Source organism: Solea solea, chromosome 14 (genome assembly GCF_958295425.1).
Source record: "Solea solea chromosome 14, fSolSol10.1, whole genome shotgun sequence".
In the NCBI taxonomy this organism is placed as follows: domain Eukaryota; kingdom Metazoa; phylum Chordata; class Actinopteri; order Pleuronectiformes; family Soleidae; genus Solea; species Solea solea.
In genome coordinates this window covers 895,706-917,898 of record NC_081147.1, presented here as the reverse complement: position 1 = coordinate 917,898, position 22,193 = coordinate 895,706, and the positions used below count along the sequence as shown (strand labels likewise).

General features: G+C 39.4%; 2 long non-coding RNA genes across 2 annotated transcripts in view; both read right to left on the bottom strand.

Moving 5' to 3' along the window:
* Positions 1 to 890: 890 nt before the first annotated feature.
* Positions 891 to 4,114, bottom strand: LOC131472895 (uncharacterized). Its single transcript, XR_009242147.1, has 2 exons — positions 3,444 to 4,114; positions 891 to 2,320 (listed from the first exon to the last, which is right to left on the bottom strand). It is a non-coding gene; the product is annotated as an uncharacterized LOC131472895 (long non-coding RNA).
* A 1,585-nt stretch (positions 4,115 to 5,699) lies between these two features.
* LOC131472894 (uncharacterized) overlaps positions 5,700 to 22,193 on the bottom strand; it is a 35,672-nt gene continuing 19,178 nt past the window's right edge. The window contains exons 3-5 of the long non-coding RNA XR_009242146.1: positions 19,760 to 19,874; positions 12,768 to 12,911; positions 5,700 to 9,283 (exon numbers count right to left, since the gene is read on the bottom strand). This is a non-coding gene — a long non-coding RNA (uncharacterized LOC131472894). The remainder of the gene's footprint in view (positions 9,284 to 12,767; positions 12,912 to 19,759; positions 19,875 to 22,193) is intronic.

The window sequence follows — 22,193 nt, the reverse complement described above, 5'->3', positions numbered from 1 at the left end:
TTGTTGAACGTTGGCTCTGTCGGTGGTGAGAGTGAAATGTAAAAAATAACAGCGTCACACGCAGAGTTAATTACCACACTTCACTGAAACATTCACTTACATATGAATTATATTTCATCTTTTTAACTGACACCAATTATCATTTAATCTTTATATCTATAATTCCCTGAAATTGCTCCAGTGATGAATCTGACATTTATTCACATCCACGTCTCCGTCTCATATTGTTCAAATATGTTGATTTCTTTATATATGTATATACTGTATGTATATTCATATAAATATACATACAGTATATACATGTATTACTGTTCTACATTATGTTCTACATTATGGACGGTTGAGGTCTGTACAATTGTTTGAAAAAAGGTTATTTGTTAATTTTTTTATTAATTCAGGTGAAAGTTTAGGTGAACTCTTGTTACAGGGTTGATAAAACTTTACATATAACGTACACGTACATTTTAAAGAAAAGTTTGAAGAAATTCTGCAAATTTGTTTTTGGGGCACCCAAATAAAATCTCCAGTGACCTATCTGTGGGTCCCTGATCCAGTCTTTTGGAACCCCTGGTTCTTGGACTTACAATTAAGTGATTTGTTTTTAATTTTTCACATTTAAATGTATTATTATTATTATTATTTATTATTTTTTATATTAATTCAGGTGAAACTCTTATTATAGGGTTGATAAATCTTTACATTTTTACACAAAAAAACATAAATTGAAATTCTGCAAATTTTTTTTGGGGAACCCAAATGAAATTGCACGTGACCCATCTGTAGGTCCCCAACCCAGTGTTTGGAAACCACAAGTGTAGAATGTAGGTTTCCACATTTAAAATGTAAAAATATAAATGAATAAATAAATAAATGTAACTTTGACCGATAAATGAGCTCCAACCTTTAAAGTTTAATCCATATTTACATGATACACAGATTATGTTTGATTTTTTACAGTGCGCTGCTGCTGCAGCTGAAGATCTGTGGACTAAAGAGATTATCTGGATTTATCAGCTTTGGCCATTTTGACAGAGATTTTCTCTCTTTTTTTTTCTCCACAGTTCTCTTCAGTTTGTGGGAAAACAAACGTACGAGAATGAAAAAAAAAAACTGTGTGAAGACGAGACTGGATTAGATTAAAGTCCATGATAGCGACGGTAAAGAGGATTTGGTTTGGAGTGGAGTCCACGCGGTTCTCACATGTGTTTCACTGTCAACAAAAAAAAAAAAAGAAGATTTGTAAACAAACATCATGAAGCAGAAAGATAAGAGAGAGGGAGAGAGAGAGAGAGGGGGGGATTAAATGAGATTAAACACTTGAGTCAAAGTGTCAGAGCAGCGCGACGTCGACACACAGACTGTGTTTACACTCAAAACCATCTGAAACATCGCAATTAAATACAAAAAAACACGTATAAAAACAATAGTTCAGATACAACACAGTCACATTTACCAGATTAGATTAAATCCAACATGGATTAGTGTAAAATTTAACTATTTTAGTGGTAATGTAAACTGTGAAATAAACCTGAAGTTGTTTTTATTCCAGCAATCAGATTTGGCCCAAAGAGTTCAATTTAACACTAATCCAGAGATACATTGGTGTTACACTGTAAAACAATCACCAAATAAAATTTAATCCACTAGTGTTAAATTTGAATATTTTAGTATAAACTTAAAACTAAAAGTGTTCAATATAATCTGAAGTTTTAAAATTAAATTTTTTTAGCATTAAATTAAGAGCAACAGAGTTAAAATTGGTGTTACACTGTTACGAGTTCTGACATTTTCCAAAAAGGCGGAGCCTGTTAGTCTATTTTAATTTTTTTCTGCTACATCATGCTAACTTGTTAACATTAGCTAACATTAAAGCACTTTCAATTTAAAAGGACAGCGTCATTTTCAGGCTTAGATTTGACTTTTGACTTCTTCCACGAAGTCACATGTCATCAAACACTGTAAAAAACTACAGTTTTTTTTATGCAAAAATAATGCGTGAATGTGTGACTAAAACTTTTTTTAAATGAAAGAAAAATAGTTTAGATAAGAAACTGTCAGAGAGTCACAGACTGAAGTGTGGATTATTTCTTGAATATAAATGAATCTCTTGTTGAAGTTCACAGCTGATGAGCTCAGATTAAAGATTAACGGCAGCAGCTCGGAGCAGAACCGTCGTCGTCTCTCGTCTCCCCGTGGACTTTTTCCTCCTCCGTGTTTTTTTGGACCCGTCCCAGCTCCAGCGGGGAACGAGACTCAGAACAGACCCAGAACTCACTGGGGGACCCGGCGGCCCATCTGGTCTGAGACCAGCTCCAGATCCCTGAGGAGGAGCAGAGACTTTCCTGAGCATTAATCCAGGCCGTGTTATCAGCAGACTGTGTTTCACACACACACACACACACTCCACCAGGTGGAGGCGCTGACGAGTTAACTGTTCACACTGCAGATACAAATTACATATTTATTTATCCCTGAGTTTAATCTCTGAATATTAAACATCTTTTTATTATGATTATATAAATTTAGTGAAACATTGATTATGCTTTGGACAATTCTGGAGATTTAAGATAATCTGGGTCGATCATCTGTGACATTCAAGGATCCAGAACTAATTTCTCCTCTGATTCTCTGGCTTAAATCACTGATATTAAGAGATTAAAAAAAAAAGATTAAAAAAGATTAACTGAATCAAAACAATTTAAAGCTACTTTTACTTTAAATGATTTTTTATAATCATTTAAAATCTGTTTTTAAACCTTTTTTTTATTTGCTATTTTTATATAATATGGAATATTTTAGATTAGAAGAAAAAGGTACATGAGAATGTGACGTTTTGGCCAATTTTACTTTTCGACCTCTGATCAAGAATTTGCTGCAAATTCAATTCAAAACAATAAGAAGGAAAAGAGAAGTTAGACGAGTAAATAAATAGTAAATATGAAAGTTCTGGTGTTTTTTTGACGTGAATCAGTGTAAACTTTGCTATTTGAATCCAGATGTTTGTCAGTAAATGTGGCCAATATTGGGGCCAAAACGTCCTATTTTCACATTTTTGCATTAAAATCCATGTTTTTGTTCAAAACATTCGAGCGTCTACAAGTTTGATCTGCAGCACGAGCAGAGAAACTGAAGCTCGGACTGTTTCTGTTTCCGTCTCCACAGTCAGCGCCGGGGGCGATGCCCCGAGCGCTGCACCACACACACACACAGTTTTTACCCAGAATCCTTCTAGAGGAACTTCCCTTATCCTGTTTACTTTTAAACATCTCCTAGTGGACACGTTTCAGACAGGTTTTAGTTTTTCTGTCATTTCATACGTTATTTTCTCATGAAGCTCCACCCACGTCCAACACAAGCAAACATTTTGTTCTTGTGCATTTTTACAACAAAACCATCTTTTGTTTTCCTTCCACTAAATCTGTCATTATTTTAAATAAATGGACCTTTCTTTATGAAGCTGTTGGTGTTTTGGAAAGAGAACTTTCTCACGGGCAGATGAACGATTGTTTGCCAGCTGTTGTTTTGTGTGTTCGTCTTGTTTCCTCTTCTCTTCCCCGTGTTCATGTCTTTCGTCCGTGGCGAGCGCCGTCCTCCACATTTGTCTGAGCTCGTGTTCTTGGCACAGAAAAGTAACTCAGACGCTGAGGTTTTTTTCTCTTGGCTGACGGACAAATAACAGCTCACAGCTTCCTCGCACCGCTGTATCACTGTGATTATTGACAGCAGCTCCTTCCTCTTTAGTTCCTGACTGTGCCAGAGCGATGCTGCTGCTGCTGCTGCTGCTGCTGCTGCTGCTGATGCTGTTACTGCTGCTGATGCTGATGCTGTTACTGCTGCTGCAGGAAAAACAAAACACACCAACAACTGCTCTGAAATTAAAATCCCACGTTCGTCCCCAGTGTCAGTACGACAAGCAGCATTTACATTTTTCTGTGTTTTTGTTCAGTTTTCTTTTTTACTGAAACTCTGTCATCTTCATTTCAATCATGGAAAACAAAAAAAGATCTCGAAAGGACTCGAAAACTCCACTCACACTTTTATATGTAAAGAAGAATAAATAGAATAAAGGAATAAAAGTTAAAATGCGTCTACAAACACCAACTAAAATAAATAAAAATATATAAAACACGGTTAAAATCCCTACAATAAAGTAAGTAAAAAATTACGTACATATGTGATTTTGTTCACGGTGCACTCCAGTTGTCTTTGGAAGTCGGAATTTTTACGATTTCCAACTCAGAAAGTCAGAGAAAGTAAATGTGACTTCGCCGTTTGTGTTCGTAAAAAAACACACAAAAAATACATAAAGCAAATCTATTGCTACCAAAAGCTAACCCGGGATATGTATGCATCCGACCTCCGACTTCCGATGTAAATGGAACGTAGACAAGGTTTTAATAGTTTGGGATTTTTCATTATTTACAGTTTTAATCTTCTATTGTTTATGTTCGTAAAAACAAAATACGTAGAGCAAATTTATTGCTAACAACAGCTAACCCTATTTTCCAACCTCCGACTTCTGATGTTAATGGAACGCAGACAAGGTTTTAATAGTTTAATAGTTTGGGATTTTTTAGAATTAGTTTTATTTATTTATTTTTTTTAAAGACTTTTTGTTTCTAAAATGAGTTTTAAGTAGCTTTAGTTTAGTTTCTTTATTAGTTTTAGCTAAAGAATCACAGAGAACAGAAGACACTGCCACCTACAGGTCTGGCATAGTCATGACAGTATTTCAAAATGAAAACAGTGACATTTTTATTTTATTCTTGTATAAATACAATTTCAACAAGACTGTGTGTTTTTCATTTGTGTAGAATTCCATTCTTTCTTGTGCAAAAATAAAATTCTGAATGTTCATTTTTGTCTTAAAGTGAAATATAAAAGTGAAAAGGACAAATGAGTCTCGCTCATCTTTTTGTCTCAAACGTCTTCTTTTACTCAGACGAACAGAACTAAAGCATGAAAAAAAGTTAATTAAAATCAGATCAGTGGGTTTAAAGGTGAACGTTAACGAAAGGGGGAGGAAGAGGAAGAGGAAGAGGAGGAGGAGGAAGAGCGGCAGAGATAATGAAAATAGTCCCTGAACTTGATTTTCCTTAATCACTGCATGTCCCTCTTTCTGTTAATTGAAGATAATTATAGGATTTTAATTTTCTTATGTAGGTTAAAGAGGAGCATGATGAAGACGAGGAGGAGTGTGATGAAGACGAGGAGGCCGACGGAGTCTATTAACGGCAGAACGCGACCGCGGCCTCGCGCCGCACAAACGGCTCCGTGTTACAACAATTACAGCAAAAATAAAACGTGGAAAATAAGTTTTGTTTGATTTCTTTATTTATTTTATAGAAAAAAGGAGAAAAAACATCAATAATGTATAAAAAAACTCAACCTGGGAACAACAATACAAATATATTATTTAGTTTGTTCCGTTCATACAGAGATTTACCATTAAATAAAAGCATCACACACACACACACACACACACATACACACACACACACACACAGAAGCAAATAAATAAATAAAAACATCAATAAATAAAATGAGGACTGTAATTCAAGTGCTTTTATTTGTTATACAGCAGAGAGTCATTTCACTGATGAAAAATATCAGGTTTGAGGAAATGAATCTTTGTTCTGCTTTGAAATGTTGTTTTTCTGTGTTTATATATATATATATATATATATATGTGTATTTATTCATACTGTTGTCGACCTATAAATGCCGAACAAGTAAAAACAGCAAAACAGTGAAAACAGAGTGGATTAAAAATCATTAACAAAAGACTAAAAAACATAATTCAATAAGACAAAAAATAATTTGTAGAATAAAAACACGATGATTACATTAAAGATGTTTATGTATGAGCTGATGTTCAGTTACATTCACCGCAAATAATGAAGATAATCCTCCAGTCCATTCAATTATGTGACATTTCTACGTTTAAATATGTAAAAACAACAAGAGTGATGTCATATATGTTTGACTGGTGCACAGAACGCTGTTTAAATCGATAGAAATCTGTCTTTTTATTGAAGATAAAGAGGATTTAGCCAAACTGAAGAAGCTTAAATGATCTAAATGTTGCTCTAAAGTCAGTAAAACGCTGCTGGTCCTGCAAATATTTCATAATAAAGCCATGAACATGTATTTTAATCACGTTATACAACAATTAAAACCAGTTTCTGTGGTTTTTCAGCTTCTTACATGTGAATATGTTCTGGTTTCTTTGTTCTATAAAAAACAAAAGAAATCATTCAAACAAAGACATTTTTCAACATTTTTTCAACACACTAAACAGTTTCTGCATCTCGCCGATTTTTTTACATATTCTGGAAATCGACATTCTGTAAAAAAAGACATAAATCTGTCCTCGGCTGCATCTGAATACATGGAACACATTATATTTTTTAAGCTAGTTTAACAGATTTATGTGGAAAAAGGAGGCTACAGTAAATGTGTAATTATATCAGGTAACGACCAGATTCTCTCTTTCACGTGACGTTTTAAACCGTTTCTGTTCGAGATGAATCCGGAACTAACGTCTCATATAACCCAGTGTGTTTAGTTTTAACTTTACGCGCTACGTAACGTCTGTGTTTACACTTATTTCTTACGCGTAATGTAAATTCCCTTTCTGGCAACAATACGACATAAAATTGACACCTTTTCTCAGTAGTTTTACTGTAGTTCAGTATTTTTACACAATTTTTAACAGCTTTAAGTGTAAAAAATTGGCTGAAAATACAGGAAAACCTCATGTAAATGTATAATTATATCACGTAACGACCAGATTCTCTCTTCCTCCGTCCAATTTCACAAAAATCACGTGAAGTTTAAAGCTTTTCTGTTGGAGACAAATCAGAAGCTAAAGCTCCATATAAACCAGAGTGAAGCAGGCTTTAGTTTTAACTTTACGCGCTACGTAACGTCTGTGTTTACACTGATTTCTTACGCGTAACGTAAATTCACTTTCTGGCAAAAATACGACATAAAATTGACACCTTTTCTCAGTAGTTTTACTGTAGTTCAGTATTTTTAAAACAATTTTAAACAGCTTTAAGTGTAAAAAAGAGGCTGAAAATACAGAAAAACCTCATGTAAATGTATAATTATATCACGTAACGACCAGATTCTCTCTTTCACGTGACGTTTTAAACCGTTTCTGTTCGAGATGAATCAGGAACTCACGTCTCCTATAACCCAGTGTGTTTAGTTTTAACTTTACGCGCTACGTAACGTCTGTGTTTATACTTATTTCTTACGCGTAACATAAATTCTGGCAACAATACGACATAAAATTGACACCTTTTCTCAGTAGTTTTACTGTAGTTCAGTATTTTTAAAACAATTTTAAACAGCTTTTAAGTGTAAAAAAGAGGCTGAAAATACAGAAAAACCTCATGTAAATGTATAATTATATCACGTAACGACCAGATTCTCTCTTTCTCCGTCCAATTTCACAAAAATCCCGTGAAGTTTAAAGCGACAAATCAGAAGCTGAAGCTCCACATAAACCAGAGTGAGTTGAACGTAACGTCTGTATTCACAGAGGTTGTGTCTCGGCGTCGCCTCGGAAAATTGGGAGCAAAGCGGAGGATTTGAGTTGAGACGGTCGCGCGTGTTTGTCCGAGCACAATCTCGCTCGCTGCGTGTCGGGGATGAAACGCCGCGGCCGCGCTCCAACAGAGCCATCATCGCCCTAATGAGGAATAAAGAAGAAGTGGCCGTCTTCCTCCACGCCGCGGTAATGTGACTTTATTTATGGGCTGCGTGTCAGCGGGGAGAGCGGCCGAGCGGCGCCGCCGCCGGCTGATTGATCTTTCACAGGCAATCAGGACGAGCGGCGAGCGGAAAATAGGCCGGCGAGCGTCTGCGAGCGGCGGGATTCTCCCCCACACGCTCGCCTGTCACGGGGCTCGACCGCTGAACCGCCGCGTCACGCGGGCTCACTCTCAAACAAATGGATCTTTTCTGTCCTCGGGAGACGGCGGCGGACGGAGCGCGTCGTCCAATCACACGCTGATTTACCAGCAGATTTCTCATATGTGAGAATATGATTGTGTCAGAGAGGAACCTCAGTGTGCACGTTTACATCACGTTAGTGGGATTATTGTCTTAATCTGGACCTTTAAAAGTCTCATTTGTGTTATCATCTCACAAATTTGCTGGAATCAGACGTGGAAATAACGCGTTTCTTCCCCTCGTGTTTGAACCTGACGTCGTCGACTTGTTAGATTCAGATTTTACTCGTCGATCACAGAGAGTTTCGTCTGTTCAAGGAAAATAAACGAGTTTCACGAGAATTCTGGATGAAATCAGCGTCGTGTCGGGAGTGACTCAAACATCACGTGAAGAAGAAGTCGTCGATAAACGACTTCCTGTGAAACATCCACATCAGATTCAGTCAAATCTGAAAAAAGGACAAAAGTAACTACTTTTTTTGTTTTATAGAGAATAAAACTGATTTTACATTTTTAATTGAATATGAAAAAAAAAACTATCCATACGTGCATTTATTCTAGTTCTAGTTCTAGTCTTTCCTTCCTGTCCGCTCTCTGTGTCCTCATCTTGCAGGTTGCAGGATCCAGATCCTGTTTCGAGGCTATTATTGTCATAAATATCATCACCGTTATTATTATTATTGTGCTTTAATTAAAGTTGATATAAACTGTCTCTAAGTCACCTCCCTCCCTCTCGTCCTTCCTCTCCTTTCACCACAACCTGTCGTGGCAGACGCTGCACATCTGTGAGTCTGCTTCTGTCAGGGAGTTTTCTCTCCACTGCCCCCTAGTGTTTGCTCTGTGTGTGAATTGAATTGACAACCACACTCAGATAATCTGGTTGGGACCTCAAACTGGTGAAGCCACGCCCCCAAATATACATAAATAATATCAGGCATAAGAAGAACACTGTGGCTCTGATCCAATAATCTATAATCTACACAGACTTTGTTTCTCTGTCCCAGAAGTCCTAATCTCCGAACTGCAGCTGCTGCTTCTTCATCCGCACACTCTTTACTTTTCCCTTTTGTCTTCCTCGTCTCTTCTCCCTCGTCACCATCGCATCTAAGATGTCAGCGAAGAGCAGAGCCGGAGGATCCTCAGGAGCTTCCACTGCTGCTGCTGCTGCTGATGATGATGCTGCGGCCCCGAGCGAGTCGGCACAACCTCTTTTTTCCTCTTCTTCCATTTTATCTGGTTGTCTTTAATTGACTCACAGCGACGAGGACGAGGGGAGACGATGTTCCTCGACGTGGAAGAGAGAAAAGTTGCGGAAGCGTCTGCGATGAAGAAATAATGATGCTGCTTACTTTCTATTACACAGAATATAGAAGACGCTCGTGAAAGTTCCCGCTGCTACATTTCCTCCTTAATGTCACCATCACTCAGCGCTGACGCCGACGCTGAGAGGAATTCTGGGATATCACACAGTGTCTCTCTCACTCACACAAACACACACACACACACAGTGTGTTCACACCAAGTGTAACGCAATTTTTCATCATGTGATGAGATGACGCTGAATTTTTTATTTTCTAAAACCTATTCCGTAAATACGGTAATATTTCAAGAAACTTCTTTGTACGCAAGAAACGAAGCGCTGTAGTAACAACGCCACCAAAATACACACACACAAAAGGGGAGAAGAAACGCGCAGTTTTACGTATTTGTTGTAAACTTGAAAACACAAGTTTTCCAAACATAGTATTTTAATGCTCGTAAAAAGTTCAGAAAAACAACATTTCCGTAGATTCTTTGAAATAAGTTCACAATTTGAGATTAGGATTAAACTGTGTTCACAACAAACGCTGACGTGAAATTTACAAAGTTTGTTTCAGTAGAAACGGTTTAAAAAATCACAACGCACGATGTTACGAAAGAAATTTAACTTGTGACGTCTGAACCACGCGAAACACAAAGTTCCGTCTGCGATCTTTCGCGTTTTCATTTCTGTAAACGCGGTAAATCCACACACAAAAAAAACAAAGCATCACGTATTTGTCGTAAACATCGAAACACAAAAATTCGGGGTTAGTTTTTAAATTGGCTGAAACGGTTGATTATCGCGACAAATGTCAGATTTCCAGAGAATTCAGAGCGTGGTCCTCACAATGTGAGAAACACTAACACACACTCTCTGTGTGTTAATTTATGCTGCTTTTAATGTATTTTTTATATCATATTTCACCTCATCATGAATTTTATTCCTTGGTTCTCAGGCGTTAGAAGTCGTTAATGCCGGGTTAATGTAGTCTTTTTATGGTTGCTAAATTATTATCACTGTCATTATATCAACACATACACATGAATACTAACACGCAAACACTCTTTTTTTTAAAGGGTTTATTTGGGTACGTGTAATTATTCGTTCACATTTCCACAGTAAGTGGCTGTGAAATGTGCTTTAAATATTCATGGTCTTCACAGGACGCATTCTAATTATTCTTTGCCGTCGTTATCTTTGTTGTGGCGCCACCTGGAGACTGAATTCTCCACATTTGTTATCTCACCATAGACAGGAAAGACATTCTGTATTTAAGTCACTTCAACTTCTTGAAATTAAAGACACAAATTCAGGGTTTTGAAGTGTTAAGACTTAAAGAAAAACAATATTTTAGCCACTCTACGTCAGTTTAAGTCTACGATGTTTCACGTCTTTATCTCACTGTGAGACAGACTTTTGTAAACCACTCACTCTCCCACACCAAACCCCATAGAGAAAATCATCGATTTTAACATCACAGCACACAGGAGCTGTTGATCCACTGCTGCCTCCATCACTAAGTTCAAATATGTTGTTTTGTCAATTCGGCATTTGAAATTTCTTGTTCAGATTAAAATCAGTGACACAAAGTGACCACACGAGGCAGCAGAGGACCAGCAGCTCCTGTGTCCCCGCGAGCTAAAATCACTGATTTTCTCTGTGGGGTTTGGTGCCGCGTGTCCTCGTCTCAGCCTTCATTCTAACACCAGATAATAACTCTAACACAACCTAATAATCTCTTTGTTCACACTGTTGGAGTGAAATCAAAGCCGGATTGTGAGAACAAACGCAGCGTGAAACATATGAAGCGAGGAGTCAGTCGTGAAGGTGAGACGCGTGTTTTTTTTTCCCTCTTCTTCCAAACACAGGAGATCACATCTGAGACGGAGGCAAGTAAAAGTCCATCAGTGTTAATGTGAACGCAGCGGGATCAGATCAGATCTGCACTAAATAAAGCAGCGAGCTGCGTGTGACACACTTTCATCAGCGTCAGATTAGATGGAACTTTATATTGATCCCCGCAGGGAGACGGTGTCACTGCAGCAGGGAAATAATAAAAGGATCAAATTGAATATAATTAGAAATGTGGTAAATGAATGAGGGGGGAGGGGTCTGTGCGTGCAAGACGGTGCAACCGGAAAATTCACCACGTTTTGGGGCAAATGATGAAGAAATGAAGAGGACAAAAATCATGTGGTAAATTATCGCTCTGAGACGAGAAAACTTTATTTAATGCCGTTTAAATAATGTCATAAAAGAGACCGGAGCAGTGGCTGTTAGATATAGATATAGATTTGTTTAAAGAGATAGAGAAATATTTAACTTTAATAAAGTTAAATATTTAGCTTTATTTAACAAAAAAAGCTAAATATTGCTACAAATATTATCTAAACATTTTGTCGCCTTAAGCAGACACTGATTTATTCAGTCTTTCCTTGTTTCTCATATAACTTTTGTACCCTGGTGATTTTATTTTGCATTTATTTAGCATATTTATTTGTGGGTTTCTATATTTTTATGTGAAATAAGAGTGAATGCACATGTAAAAAAGGGCTAAATAATACGTTATCTCGTAATAAAGTGGTCGGATTAAAGTATATCGACCTTTTTTGCGACACATTTACGTGACATAAAGTTTGAAGTTTGGCTCCCGAGTGAAAGCTGAAGGAAACCGGTGGAAGGTGAAGCCTCAGTGATGTCATTCATGTGATGTCATCACTGGCTCGGAGCCCACAGACACAGAAAGTCTGCGTTACAAACTGTTGCATCAGGGGAAACTAACGATCCAGGGCTTTTTCCAGGCCCTAAAAACTAAAAGACTCTGCTGTTTGGATTTTTTTCCCCCTTTCTTCCTGGATCGGACTCTTTTCTCGACAAGTGCTTCACAGAATTATTAAAAAGCTAAAGTGTGCGGGGGATTTTTTTGGAAAAAAAAAAGAAAAAGAAAAACACAGAGAGTCCGATATATAATAGAGTAGCCGTGCTCATTGACTTGCAGCTAAAGCAGTGGTTCTTTAAACTTTTCAACAAAAATCCAGACAAAATTCCTCACGTTTGACGTCTGAACAGCAACAAAGTTTCACACAAAGAGCTGAGAAATCGCAGTTAAAGCCGCAGTACGCTGCATCGTAGACTGTCGTTTCGGAAGTTCTGCGATAAATGACACACGGCGATCGTGCGTTTGTTGTTAACACTTATGATTAAAATGTGGTGTTCCTCAAGGCTGAAGTCTCGGCCCCATAAACAAATCTCCTATTGTGTTTCTTTGCAGTGTAAACAAACGAGTTGAGACTTTTCCACTAAAGGGAAATGTGAAAAGTGCAGCTGTGTCTCAGAACAGCCTGTAGATGGCGCCCTCTCTTTCTATCACATGCAAAGTGTCATTTAAACTTTCACAATTTTGTTCCAGTTCCTTTAGTTGTTCTTCTCTTTTTTCCAGATCAATTGTTTTTCTCCAGTTTTTTTTAGTTTCAAAGTTGAAGAGAGTTTAAAGATCCTACCACAGTCTGTGGAAGACACGTCCTTGTCCATGTCCATGTCCATGTCCTTGTCCTTGTCCTTTGTCCTTTGTCCTTGTCCTGGTCCTGGGATTAGCTCACCATCCTCACGCTCCTTCAAAAAAAACCTGACTGCCATTTCTCTGACTCTCAGGTGGAAAACAGGAAGTGACCTCAGTGACCAAGACATATATTGTAACAGGAAGTGACATCACCTGACCCGGAAGTATCTCAAAATGTCTCAATTTATTATTATTTCTTTTTAGTTTGTCTAATTAAACTGTCTTTTAAAAACAGCACGATTCATTTATATTTTTTAACCTGGGCGACAAAAGCAAATAAAAATCTGTGTTTTATTTTGTCAGTAAAAATATCAATATTTTTGAATCTTATTTGAGTCAGAGCTCAGTAGGTCCCGTAGGTGGCGCCCTCTGTCACTAAAATGCACAAGACAAATAATTGTGGTATAATTTATCAGCACAGGTTTGTTAAGCAGCTGTTTAAAGAAGAATCTAAATAATAATTCAGGTTTGAAGTCAGTTTCACATTTAACCAAAGAATTGTTATGTGGTTCAGAGGTCAGTGGGTGTTATCTTTTTTAAATGATTCCAATAATAATAATAATTCATTTTATTTATAAAGCATTTATTGTAAACATTGATGAATATTGATTTAAAAGTTGGAAGTTAGATTGCGGCGTTCCCCAAGGCTCAATTCCGGGCCCTGTTTAATTTAAGTAATTTAAGTACCGTTATTAGGAAATTATTGATAAATAAATAAAAATAAACTCCGCCTTCTCTGGCCTTAAAACATCATATTAAGTTGAAGGATTCACAGTCTCTACACAAACCGCTGCCAACGAATCCAGAGATGCTGAGAAATGACTTGGAATGATGACTTTTTTAAAAACACGGCGCTGTGACAGGAACCTTCCTCCATGTGTTTGTGTTTCAGAACCCCGAGGCTTCGTTTTACATCGTGAGCATCAACCTCGTGAATCAATAATATTGGGAGCGGTTTAAATCTCTGTCAGTCACAGGAATGTTTCTCTCTGCTGCTCCAGCTCCTCCTGACACTTTCAGAGTCTGGGTTTCAGACTCTGGCCTTGGACGCCTCACACACACACACACACACAGACACACACAGCTGTGGTGTTGGGAGAGTGAGTGGTTTACAAACTCCCGTTTCCTGTTGTAAAGTGTGTCTCACAGCGAGACAAAGACGTGAACGTGTCTAAAATCTTGTTTGTCATCACGTTTTCAGTCTGGTTCAAAAATCAAACCCTGAACTGTCCCTTTAAAGTCATCACATGTTGTCGTGGCCTCAGTCTCTGCTTCACTTTAATTAGAATGTCTCCGTCCTTGTTTGTGTGTGTGTGGACCCTGCTCAGCATCACAGGTCTCTGTTCTGCTGTTGCTACGACAACCTTTCCCACTTACTGTCGGGCCCTCGGTGTCTGAGGTGTGTGTGTGTGTGTGTGTGTGTGTTATAATAAAATAAACGACACACACACACACACACACACCTCAGTCAACAATCACATCCTTTAAAACGTGTAGAAATAAAACGCTTTACATTAAAGAATACTCTGTGTGTGTGTGTGTGTGTGTGTGTGTGTGCACTTGTTTTAATTATGCAGGAGAGGCTGCAGAGCAGGACTCGACATGTTTCTGTGTCGTCGCCAATTAAGCTGCGCTGTCACCCAGTCATGGAGCCTGCAGCGAGGAAGAGGAGGACGAAGACGAAGACGAGGAGGAGGAGGAGGAGGAAGAGGAATGAAAGAGAGAGAATCAGAGAAGTTAAATGAATCTGATGCATGAGAGTCTTTTTCTTATTTTCCACTCAGATGGAGACGACGCTTGTCTTCTGCAGAGACACTCGTTTAAAACACATACAAGTACACACTTTATACTACACACACACTACACACTATATACTCGAACTTTATACTACACACTTTATACTACACACACTACACACTATATACTACACACTTTATACTACACACACTACACACTTTATACTACACACAGTACACACTTTATACTACACACAGTACACACTAAATACTACACACAGTACACACTCCATACTACACACAGTACACACTATATACTACACACACTACATACTTTATACTACACACACTACACACTTTATACTACACACAGTACAAACTTTATACTACACACACTACACACTTTATACTACACACAGTACACACTTTGAGAGACAACACAAGACACAACATTGAGACACAACGCTGAGACACAACGCTGAGACACAGCACTGAGACACAACACTGTAACACAACATTGAGACACAACACTGTAACACAATGCTGAGACACAACACTGTAACACAACATTGAGACACAACGCTGAGACACCACACTGAGACACAACGCTGAGACACAACAGTGAGACACAACACTGTAACACAACATTGAGACACAACACTGAGACACAACACTGTAACACAACACTGAGACACAACGCTGAGACACAACACTGATACACAACGCTGAGACACAACAGTGAGACACAATACTGAGACACAACATTGAGCCACGACACTGAGACACAACACTGTAACACAACATTGAGACACACGGTGGATAAAGAGGCGGCGAGTGTCGGCGAGTACCGGTCGTAATCAGCAGTCGTCCATCGACGAGCGTCTAATAGACTTGACGACTCGCTCTTTACATTAGGGAGGCGGCCTCTTAACGTATTGACTTTCATAAAATATGTGTGGTAGGCTACATTAAAATCAATAAAGCCATTTAAAGAGCATTATCATTAAGAGGCAGCTGTGTGTGCGTGTGCGTGTGTGTGTGTGTGTGTGCATGTGTGTAGGCCGGAGGAGGTGGCAATCTGCCGCGGTACGATTCCTTAAACCAACATCATTTACTGCATGACTGCACCATCAGTCTTGTCTCCTACACACACACACACACACACTCTGTGTCTATATATATATATATATATATATATATATACACACACACCTAGTGTGTGTGTGTGTGTGTCCTCCTCACATGTAGCGTCCAAGTTTATATACGAGGGAAAACAGTGAATATGAGATTAAAGGTGAGAGAGAACATCAGTACAGCAGACACACACACACACACACACAGACACACAGACACACAAAATACAGTGAACAGTGAAAACTTCCCACAGCAGAAGATTTTGGTCCAAAGTGATTTCATGTGAGTCTGAGTTCCAGTTGATTTTACTGGTGTTTTTTATTTGTCGTGATGATGAAACCTGGACCTGACAAGTTTTCCTTCACTGTTTATTATAATAGTGTAAACAGATGACATCACTCACACTGAATGCAGCGTTGTTTGTGTGTCTGCAGTGTGTGTGTGCGTCGTGTGCGAGGCTCCAGCTTCTCAGTGTCGGTGTGTGATCTATGCGGGGCTCAGCTGCTCGCCTGATGCAGGACTCTCCTCTTCCTCCTCCTCCTCCACCCTCCTCTCCGTCTCATTTGACACTGAATTAACTCCCACCTGAGCTGCTGTCACTCCCATCATGCATCAGGCCACCACCTGAGTCTCCCCTCCTGTTCTCACGCTCACCTTAGGGCACACACACACACACATCTGAGGGACTATGTTCACGTCTTTATCTCACTGTGAGACACACTTTTGTAAACCACTCACTCTCCCACACCAAAGCCCATAGAGAAAACCAGTGATTTTAACATCACACACACACACAGGAGCTGTTGAATAACAGTAAGAACAGTAAATTAACAAACATACGTTTAAATGTCTTATTTTGTCACTTCGGCATTTGAAAAACTAGGTTCAGATAAACTTCAGTGACACAAAGTGACCACACGAGGCAGCAGAGGACCAGCAGCTCCCAGCTAAAATCACTGATTTTCTTTTATGGATCATTTCTTTGGTGCAAACTGCAGTCCCGCCACTAGATGTCACTAATTCTTCCACACTGGACCTTTTGGAGGATCCACCCTTCAAAAACATGAAACCTGAGCGGTGAGTTTAATTTCAGGAGATTTAAAAGTGATTTTTTTCCTCTTAATTGTGACACCAGTGTGGAGAAATCACTTGTTTTTTTCTCTTTTCATACACAAGCTGCAGCTTTAACGTCAAACACTGTTCGAACTTTGTGATGGAGTTTCGGAAAATATCATAAATATTTCAGGCTGAAGTTTGAGGCCAATATACACACACACAGCTACAGTGTGTGTGTGTGTAAGTGATGCATCATCATCATCATCATCATCATCATCAGGAGACGGGCAGAAAACATATCTCCGTGATTTATGCGTGGTGATTTTTCAGGTTAAAGACGACAGACGAGGGAACTCCCGCAGGTTAAAGCATGAATCAGGTTTGTGACCTCGTTATCAGCAGCGTCTGCACATCACCTGCCTGTCAGCCCGCGCTCTCGTTACAGCCACAGTCCACAGCTCCACTCATTATCTAATGGGTCGCTGGGAACCTGGATCATCATGAGCAGCAGCATCAGCAGCAGCAGCAGCAGCAGCGAGCGACCTCGTCCTCGCCGGCGTGGGCTGTCGGTTCTCCGCGGTGTCAAAGTGTCACAAACAATGGCTTCACTCTGTACTTCTTATCGTCTAACAGGCAATTATCAGTGTAAACCAGGGCCGATTATTCCCGTGCGCTCCGGCCGTCGCCGGCTAAATGTTGTTTTTTTACGCCGCGACTGAGAAGAAACAATAAAAACCCGCCTGTTTACTGCTAACGGGCTAATTACGCGGCAGCGACGAGTCGGGCCGGAGTCGGAGGCGGAGACGCCGGCTTCACTCAGAGATGTGGGGAAAACACGGAGACACGGTTTATTATGAGGGTAAATAACAGCTGACTGTGCTTTAATGGCTGCTTTCAAAGAGGCACACACACACACACACACACAGGTTTACACTCTAAAAACATGATATTTAATACTTAAACTTATAAAATCACGGAGCAGTGGAGACACGAGGGAAGAGGCTGCTGGGTGATTTTCTTCTTGTGTCTCAGCTGTGAGCGCCCCCTACTGGCCCCCATGCACTGACATACAGAGGCTAGCTCTCAAAGCTACCAGTGATACAAGCAAAAACACAATGTTAACGGTCACAGCTCAGTCTGCTAACGAGCAAGCTAATCTTATGTATTCCGTACATGTCCACAGTTACCAGCAGGGGGCAGGACTGAGTGTATGACACAAACAACTAGCCAAAAGATGCTAAAGAAAACTAACTTGTGCACTAATATTATGGCTAGCTAGCGTTTACACTTTTCTATCCAAACAGAAATGCTAACACGCGATTCATTTCGGAGCTAATCGTGCTAATTATGCTGTACTTAATTAGCAGCATGCTACGTTGGTTATCTATCGGGCTAATTTAGCAGACAGACACGTTGTGTTGACATTGTATGCGTAAAGACAACGTAGCGACATGTCCACAGACACCAGCAGGGGGCAGGACTGAGTAAACAACACCAAAAGAAAGAAGTGGTTCAACAGCTGAGTTTTAACCCATTAAAAACCAAGATGCCATCCAACTCCAGGGGGCGCTAGAATAAAATCTTCAGAATTGAAAAACGACAACAAAGCGACAAGTTTCTTTTTTTACTGCTCAGCGTCTTTGTCCCTGATCTGTGAGGACGGGACGTGAAAGACAGCATGGACACTTTCAGAGACGGATGGACTTAACTCTCACACACACACACACACACGGAGGGACATCCATCTTGACCGGTTGTCTCACCGCAGGCCTGCGGAGAGGGAGACGTCCTTCCGACAGCAAAGGTTAATAATCCTGCACCTGACTCCGCGGGATGCGACGCGACGCCGCGGCGGTGATTTAATCAAACGGAAGCCGAGGTGAAGCTCAACGCCGCGCCGCCAAATGTCCTCCTGACCACAGCACGCGGAGACACTGTGTCCAAAAGAACCGAGGGGAAGTCAGGAGGGACAAACGGAGACGAGACGAGAAGTTTATTTGTTTTTAAAAAGCATGTCTGGTTTATTTCTCCTCTTGTGTTCAGGGAAATAAATGAGTGCGTGACCGCGGTGACCTGCAGGTTATTTTCGATTCATTCTCACAAAAGCCTCTAAAATTATACAAATATAAAATATAGAACGCTGGGAAAAAGTTTGAATCTGCAGTCGTTCTCCATCTGATGTGAAAACAAAAATAAATCCTCACTAAAGTGGAACATCTACAAACTCCAACATTAGTTTTCATTATGTCCTTGTGTTATATATATTTATGTACTTAATGATTTAATAAAACATATATATTATATTATATTCTTCAGTGACTATGCAGTTGTTTTCTTACAAAACAGACAAAATCAGTTTTATTTATAATAAGAATAAGGACATTCATTCTACAGAGAATTTTATTTATGCACCAGGTTTTGCTGTTACAAAACAAAATATTCAAATATTATATAAATATATATATATATACACACACACATATATATATATATATATATATATATATATATATATATATATATACATGTGTATATGTATATATACATATATATATATATATAAATAAAAAAAAAGTCAGTAACCTCTCTATGAATATTAATATTCATGTAAAAGATATGAGTTAAAGAAGTGTGGTGTTCCTCTCGGCTCAACTCTCGGCCCGACCACTTTTTCACCAAATCTCTTTTACGACGAGCGACACACATTTTTCCACGCTGCGAGATTGCGATCACGCAGATTTCTCATTGGTACGAACGGGCGCAGCAAATGTTCTCGATGCGGAAATGACGTGCGAATGATTCGCTCTGCTCAAGACGAATTATCGCGCGTCACGAACACCGAATCAGTGTCGAGTGTTTACACAAAAGAACTTCTTGTAAATCCAGCTGTGGTCGATGTCCATTTCCTGTTAGAATTGAGTTAAATTTACCAAAATAAAAGGCCTGGATCTTTCTTAATCTTCAGTTTAAATGTTAATCTCTTGATAAAACAGATAAGTTGACTCACTGAAAACGTGTCCACGCAGCGTTTCCTTCCCCGTGTTTGTGTTTTGGTCTCCTGCTCCTGGTCCCAGCTGATAAATGGTCCTCCCTCTCACGGCAGCGTCTCCTCTTTTGTTCACCTGTAAATGAAAATTAATAAGTGTCGCGTTAATGGGAAGATTAATGGCGTTTTCAGGCGGCGCGTGTTTACATTAAAAACAGGCCGGCGTTATCTCTGCTCGCCGTTATCACCATCGCGCCGCGCCGCCGTTATCTGTGAGAAGCAGCCGTGCTTTTAGAATCATATAATTCATGCAGTTTTAACAGGAAACACACTCTGCGGGAGGCCGACTCAGCACTTCCTCGGGATTCTTCGTCCTGGAAGTCGAGCGTCTTCAGCTCAGAGAAACAAAAAAAAGTGCTGCGATCAACAAAGCTCGTTAAAGTTGCTCGTGCTAATAATTGTTTTTTATTAAAACACAATTAAAAGTCCCACACATGAGCCGAGAGGCTGTAATATTATTATTATTATCCTCGTCACAGTTTAAATGAGAGACTGCGGTGATTTAAAGCTGCAGGTTTTCATTATTACTTTTTTAATATTCATCAGCGACGCCCGAAGGCCGCGATGCTGGAGATTTCCTTTGTTCTGTAAATGATTAAAGAGACAGAAAGAATAATACTTACAATGTATTAGAGAAGTGGGGCTGTGCGAGGAAATGAGGCAAAGTGATGTGGGTTTTTAGAAATCAGTGCAGCTGACGGACGATTTAGGATTTATTTACCTTTAGATTTATGTCAAGTCAACTTTATTTACACCAATAAAGACATAAAAGTGCTTTTATTTCCCTAAAAGAAAAATCTACATCAGTTTAAGTCTACGATGTTTTAAGAACATGTTCTTAAAACGTCGTAGATTAAACCTGAAGTATGAAGAGCCCAAATAACAGGAAACCACTCACTCTCCCACACCAAAGCCCATAGAGAAAATCAGTGATTTTAGCCGGGGAGGACCCAGGAGCTGCTGGTCCTCTGCTGCCTCGTGTGGTCACTTTGTGGCACTGAAGTTAATCTGAAGAAGGAATTTCAAAAGCCGAAATTGACAAAATAACAAATAAGAACTCAGTGATGGAGGCAGCAGTGGATCAACAGCTCCTGTGTGCTGTGATGTTAAAATCAGTGATTTTCTCTATGGGCTTTGGTGTGGGAGAGCCACTTCTTCTTCTTCATTATCCCTCCCTCCTGTTTGACCTCTCCTCCTGCGATCCATCATTTATTTACAGCGCGACACTCTCTCCATCATGATGTCGTGATACAGTATCTTGTGCGGTCATATCTGGATTCATCGAGGACTCCTCTGGCAGAGTCGGAGCGTCGCTCAGATTTCCCTCCTGATGAGAGGGAGAAAAAACAAGATCCAGTCCCGCTGGATCAAAGTAAACTTGGCCAACTCTCAAACTTCCACCGGAGATCGATGGAGGCCAACTGTCGCTCTAATTGAACGCTCCCAGAGGTCGAACCTGAGACTGTGCCAAGTGATACGAGGGCGGCGGCTGCTGGACCGAGTCCAGTCAGCGCAGGAAGCTCCCGCTCGCTCGCTGTCCCACACAAACCAGACTCTTCTTCTTCTTCTTCTTCTTCTTTAGTCACATGATCACATGTGTCAGAGGAGACTCCCTGACTTTATGTATCAGAGTTTCCCGGGAATGTCAGGAAAACTTTTGTTCTTCTTGTCTTCAGCTGAGATTCTTCTCTGATCTTTACTCCACACCAAAAGCAAAGCAATATAAAGTTAAAATGTAAAGAAATCACATTTTAAACAGTTGCAGCTTTCATTTGACAAACAATGGAATCAGTTAATCTGAGATTAAGGTGAAACTAGAACAATATATTCTTAATCCATTGTTTTATTTGTGACACGACTTTTTAAATGTGATTAAATGTGATTTTGTTTACATGTTATTATATTTTACTTGGACACTTTTTCGTGGTAATTCACTTTGTGAATAAACTTTGATTTAATGTAATAAAGTAATGATTTTTTTGGATGTAGCTCATTAAATTGGCAGTTTTAAAGAAGCTGTACGTAATGAATATTGTGTTATATTAAGTCAAGAATTAGCATCAGAGATTCAGTTGGTGCAGCCAATTCTTTTCACAGTTCAATGATGTCGTTTTATCCATGAGCTGTTTTTATTAAACTGTTCTATGTGTAATTTAATGTAGAATTAACAACAACACTTTTCTTATTTAGAAGACGTTTAGAAGAAGGCGACGCGACAAGACGACGGTAACACAACACACAACACGACACGAGTGAGACTCTGAGGGTGAGACTGAGGGTGAGACTCTGAAGGTAAGACTCTAAGGAGACTCTGAGGGTGAGACACTCTGAAGGTGAGGACACTCTGAGGCTGAGGACCCTCTGAAGGGGAGGACACTCTGAGGGTGAGACTCTG